Raw genomic sequence first — 6,000 nt, 5'->3', positions numbered from 1 at the left:
TACATAATTTTATAAGACATCATGTCTGCCTCTGGAAAATCATACAGTAGTTCAAGTATTGTACATTCCTTATAGTTATATATACAGGTACGTAGCACATGGCCCTTATAACTGCAAGATGCAGTCACAAAACTTTATTTACTGCTACAAAGTGCCGTTACTTCTCCTCTACATGTCTCACCTTTTTATTACATAATAATGTGTCCTCCACCCGCAGAACTCGCCGCACTTCTACTCTGTTCTCAATACAGATGCTATTAATCATTATCAGGTCGGTGTTAGACTTCGATTCTAAGGACAAACTATATGTATTTGAAGCAGTAAGAGCCAAGAAGATAAAAAGTAACAAAAATAACTGCTCTGCAGAAAAGAAAACTCAAAAACAAGTCTGAGTGGTGGTAGGTCAAGTCATGACAATGGGAATTCAGGTATGTATCACAAAAGTAGACTAGGTTTCTATCTTCCTCTTGTCAAAGGGCTGTGTCCCTACATACTGACAGTTTCCAATTTTTGCTGACACACTGTAGGAACAGATTCTCTTGGCAATGGGAACGGTAACACGCTGTAATGTCCGTGGCTGCGGGCTGTCAGCTCCAGCCTCCCACTGACAGCCACAGCCACGAGTCGGCAAGCGCTGGCCCCAGCCTCCTCCTCAGGAGACGCCAGCGCTCGCATCCACTCACCTCCGCCGGAGCCCGCAGGGTGAGCGCGCATGCTCGTCCCCGCTCTTAAAGGGGCAGCGCGCGCACCGGACATCTTGAACGACCTTTGACCCGTGAGTACCCTGGGCTATAAGAGGGGTCCAGCCCCCTAGTTCGATGCCTGAGCGTTGTTAGTTTTCCCAGTCTGTCTTGCAAATGGTCCCTTAGTGTTTCCCGTTCCTGTTGTTACCCGTACCTTGTTCCCCGTTCCTGTTTCCCGTGCTTTGCCCTAGTATCAAGTCGTGCCACGTCCTGTGTCATCTGCCACGTCCAGAGGAATCTGCCACGTCCTGTGTCATCTGCCACGTCTGGAGGAATCCGCCACGTCCTGTGTCGTCTGCCACGTCTGGAGGAATCCGCCACGTCCTGTGTCATCTGCCACGTCTGGAGGAATCCACCACGTCCTGTGTCATCTGCCACGTCCGGAGGAATCCGCCACGTCCTGTGTTATCTGCCACGTCCGGAGGAATCCGCCACGTCTGCGCAACTTGCGGCTCCTGTGTCATCCGCCACGTTTGGCGCCATCTGCTGCACCCATCTCATCTGTGCCAGAGCTGCGGCCACCATCTGGACTATTCAGGTACCCTTGTGCGGGACATTGTATTTCTGGGGTGTCCTGTTGTTTGGCCAGCTGCCTTCCCGCTGCGGCGGTACGGCCTAGTGGGTCCACTAACCCGCTCCGTGACAGTACGCTCAGGCCATGGACCCCGCTGGTCAACCTGAGACGTTGACTACACAAGCCATGCTGGCTGAGATGGAGGATCTCCAGTCATGACAAGACCAGCTCCTCCTGTCGGTGAACGCCATAGCCCATCGGCTGCTTGCTTCGTCCACAGTCATCACCGCACCCGTTCCTGCGGTTCCGCCTGCTACACTTCCTGTCTGTACCGGTACCAACCCCCTGTGTTTCTTGCCGCTACCTCCACGCTATGACGGAGATCCGAGGTCCTGCAGGGGATTTTTGAATCAGTGCCTGATCCATTTCAGACTACATGCCAGGTCCTTCTGTTCGGATGACGTCAGGATCGCCTTCATCATCTCTCTCCTTACTGGCAAAGCCCTGGCATGGGCCAATCCTCTGTGGGAACATCAGGGACCAGAGACCCGGGACTTGCAGTGCTTCTTACAGACCTTCCGCTTGATCTTTGAGGAACCTGGGGGAGTTTCTTCGGCTGCTGCATCCTTGCTGACCCTACACCAGGGAGACCTCTCCGTGGGCGAGTATGCCATTCAGTTCCGTATCCTGGCTGCTGAATTGACCTGGAACAACGAGGCTTTGGTGGCTACATTCTGGCAGGGACTGTCTTCAGGGATCAAGGACGAGCTGGCTGCTCGCGATCTGCCATCTACCCTGGACGACCTTATCCTACTCGCCTCCCGTGTCGACATGAGGATCTGGGAACGTTCCCAAGAGGTTCTCCGGGGGAGAGAACTTCCCAGGCTAGATTCTGCTGTCCCGCAATCCTCCTCAGTCGTCCCACCAGAGGACTCGATGCAGAGTAATTACGTTAAATTGTCTACCCAGGAGAAACAACGCAGACGCACTTCCGGACTTTGTTTGTATTGCGGCCATGGAGGCCATATTGTGTGTCTGTGCCCCCAGAGGCCGGAGAGACCCCATTGCCTAGGATTGGTTGGAGAGACAACACTAGGTGGAACAGAATCTAACAGAGGATTCGCTTCCAAATTGACTATTCCTGTGACCCTGGTATCCGGCGACAGGACGCATCAAGTCTCTGCCTATCTTGACTCTGGCTCTGCTGCAAATTTCATCCAGAAGGAGCTTGTGGATCATCTTCAGCTGCCCACAGTTCCCCTGGAGACATCTTTGGCTGTTGCCTCAGTTAATGGACTGCCTCTGCCTGATCCCATTATCTCTAAAACCAAGCCGTTGAAGCTCCAGTACTTCATTCTGAATTTATTTAATTCCTTGTTTTGCCCAAGGCCATCAATCCTGTTCTGCTGGGCCTGCCTTGGCTTCGACTACATGCCCCAGTCTCGGACTGGAATTCTGGAGAGGTTCTCCAATGGGGCTCCAAGTGCCATGGTCGTTGTCTGTTGCAGATCCATCCTGTAAAGCCTTCTCTGCCTCAGTCGCTGTCGGGACTGCCTCCCCATTTTGCTCAGTATGCAGATGTTTTCAGCAAAAAGGAGGCTGAGACGCTGCCTCCACATCGCACCTATGACTGCCCCATTGAACTGGTTCCTAATGCCTCTCTTCCCCGTGGACGGGTATATCCTCTCTCCTTGCCTGAGTCTCTATCCATGTCGGCCTATATCAAGGAGAATCTGGAGAGGGGTTTTATATGAAAATCTTCCTCCCCGGCCGGGGCTGGATTCTTCTTCGTTAAAAAGAAGGATGGATCTCTTCGTCCCTGCATTGACTACAGGGGCCTCAACCTGATCACAGTCAAGAACAAATACCCGTTGCCACTCATCTCTGAGCTATTTGATCGCATACGAGGGACCAACATTTTTTCTAAGCTAGACCTGCGTGGGGCTTACAATCTAGTCCGGATTCACCGGGGTGACGAATGGAAGACGGCATTTAACACCCGGGACGGGCACTACGAATACCTGGTGATGCCCTTCGGACTGTGTAATGCTCCCGCAGTGTTTCAGGAGTTCGTTAACGACATCTTCCGAGATCTACTCTATGTCTGTGTTGTTTATCTCGATGATATTTTGATTTTCTCCCCAGATCAGACGACTCATCGGAGGCATGTTCGTCAGGTTCTACTACGATTGAGGGAGAATCATTTATACGCCAAGCTGGAGAAATGCGTCTTTGAGAAGAGTTCTCTGCCCTTCCTGGGCTACCTCATCTCGGATCAAGGCCTCAAGATGGATCCTGAGAAAGTGAAGGCTGTCCTGGAGTGGCCACGTCCCCAAGGCTTAAGGGCCATACAGCGGTTCCTGGGATTCGCCAATTTCTACCGGCAGTTTATTCCTAACTTCTCTTCTCTGACGTCTCCCATCTCGACCCTTACCAAGAAGGGTGTGAACGCCAAAGTGTGGACTCAAGAGGCAGAGTCTGCATTTAATAGCCTGAAGAGTGCCTTCACTTCAGCCTCGATCCTCCATCATCCTGGCGTATCTCGGCAGTTCTCACTGGAAGTGGACGCTTCCTCTGTTGGTGCAGGTGCACTTCTGTTCCAGAGGAGCTCCAAAGGAAAGGCAGTAGTATGCGGCTACTACTCTAGACTGTTTTCTTCTGCTGAGCGCAATTACTCCATTGGAGATCGGGAGCTGCTGGCCATCAAATTGGCTCTGGAGGAGTGGAGACATCTTCTGGAGGGCGCTGCTCACCCCATCCTGTCCTGATCTTCACCGACCACAAGAACCTCACTTACCTTCAGTCCGCTCAAAGACTTAATCCTCGTCAAGCCAGGTGGTCACTGTTCTCCACCCGTTTTCTGTTTGTACTCCACTACCGTCCCGGGGACAAGAATGTGAGGGCCGATGCCCTGTCCAGATCGTTTGAGACAGAAGACACGGTGGAGTCCCTCCAGACCATCATAGACCCGTCCTGCATCATCACTGCTAATCCTCTGCAGGTTAGAGACATCCCTCCTGGGAGGACTTTTGTTCGGTTGGCGGACAGGAGAAGAATTCTCCCCTGGGGACATAGTTCTAAACTTGCTGGGCACGCCGGTGTCCGTAAAACCCGAGACCTGATTGCTCGTCACTTTTGGTGGTCCACGCTACCTAAGGATGTTCTGGACTTTTTTCTCTTCTTGCACGGTGTGTGCCTCTAACAAAGTGACTCAAAGCAAGCCTGCCGGCCTGCTTCAACCTCTGCCTGTACCCAATGCCCCCTGGCAGCACATTGCGATGGACTTCGTCACAAACCTTCCCCCCCTCAGCAGGATGTAACACTGTCTGGGTGGTGGTGGACCGGTTCTCTAAGATGGCTAATTTTATCCCGCTGACCGGCCTACCTTCTGCTCCTCGTCTGGCAAGTCTCTTCATCCAGCACATCTTCCGCTTGCATGGCTTGCCTCTTCACATTGTGTCCGACCGGGGTGTTCAGTTTACCTCTAAGTTCTGGAGATCCCTCTGTAAACTCCTGGATGTGAGATTGGACTTTTCCTCTGCCTATCACCCCCAGTCCAATGGGCAAGTTGAAAATTATCATGGAATTATCATTATCATGGAAAATTATCTCCGCCACTTCATCTCTTCACAGCACGATAACTGGGTACAGCTTCTACCATGGGTCGAATTTTCTTACAACAACCACACAAGTGAGTCCACCACTTCCACTCCGTTTCACATCGTGTACAGTCAACATCCCAGAGTCCCTCTTCCAGTGTTGACTTCATCTCAGGTTCCCGCTGCTGACTCTGCATATGGGGACTTCCTGCAAATCTGGCAACAGACTCGGTCCTCTATTTTGCTGGCAGTAGATCGCATGAAGCGAAAGGCAGATACTAAGAGAAGAGAGCCGCCTCAGTATCTTCCGGGGACTAAAGTCTGGTTGTCTTCTCGGAACATTCGCTTGAGGGTGCCCTCATACAAATTCGCTCCCAGGTTCCTTGGACCATTCGAGGTCCTGCAGCAGATCAACCCTGTCGCCTACAAGCTTCGGCTGCCCCCTGCCCTCAGGATTCCCAACTCCTTCCACGTCTCCCTCCCGAAGCCTGTGATCCTAAATCGCTTTTCCAAGACTCCCAGCCCTGCGGTTGCTCCCAGCGGCTCCTCGGACATCTTTGAGGTAAAGGAGATCTTGGACACCAAGAGAGTTAGAGGAAAGAACTTTTATTTGGTGGATTGGAGGGGGTTTGGTCCCGAAGAGAGGTCCTGGGAGCCAGAGGAGAACCTCAATGCCCCTACTCTTCTAAAGAAGTTTCTCTCTCGCTCCGGTCCCAAGAAGAGGGGGCGTAAGAGGGGGGATACTGTAATGTCCGTGGCTGCGGGCTGTCAGCTCCAGCCTCCCGCTGACAGCCGCAGCCACGAGTCGGCAAGCGCTGGCCCCAGCCTCCTCCTCAGGAGACGCCAGCGCTCGCATCCACTCACCTCCGCTACAGCCTGCAGGGTGCGCGCGCACGCTCGTCCCCGCTCTTAAAGGGGCAGCGCGCGCATCGGACATCTTGAACGACCTTTGACCCGTTAGTACCCTGGGCTATAAGAGGGGTCCAGCCCCCTAGTTCGATGCCTGAGCGTTGTTAGTTTTCCCAGTCTGTCTTGCAAATGGTCCCTTAGTGTTTCCCGTTCCTGTTGTTACCCATACCTTGTTCCCCGTTCCTGTTTCCCGTGCTTTGCCCTAGTATCAAGTCTTGCCACGTCCTGTGTCATC

The sequence above is a fragment of the Rhinoderma darwinii genome, chromosome 4, assembly GCF_050947455.1.
Source record: "Rhinoderma darwinii isolate aRhiDar2 chromosome 4, aRhiDar2.hap1, whole genome shotgun sequence".
NCBI classification, from domain to species: Eukaryota; Metazoa; Chordata; class Amphibia; order Anura; family Rhinodermatidae; genus Rhinoderma; species Rhinoderma darwinii.
The sequence above is the reverse complement of the archived record's forward strand: the minus strand, read 5'-3'. Positions refer to the sequence as shown.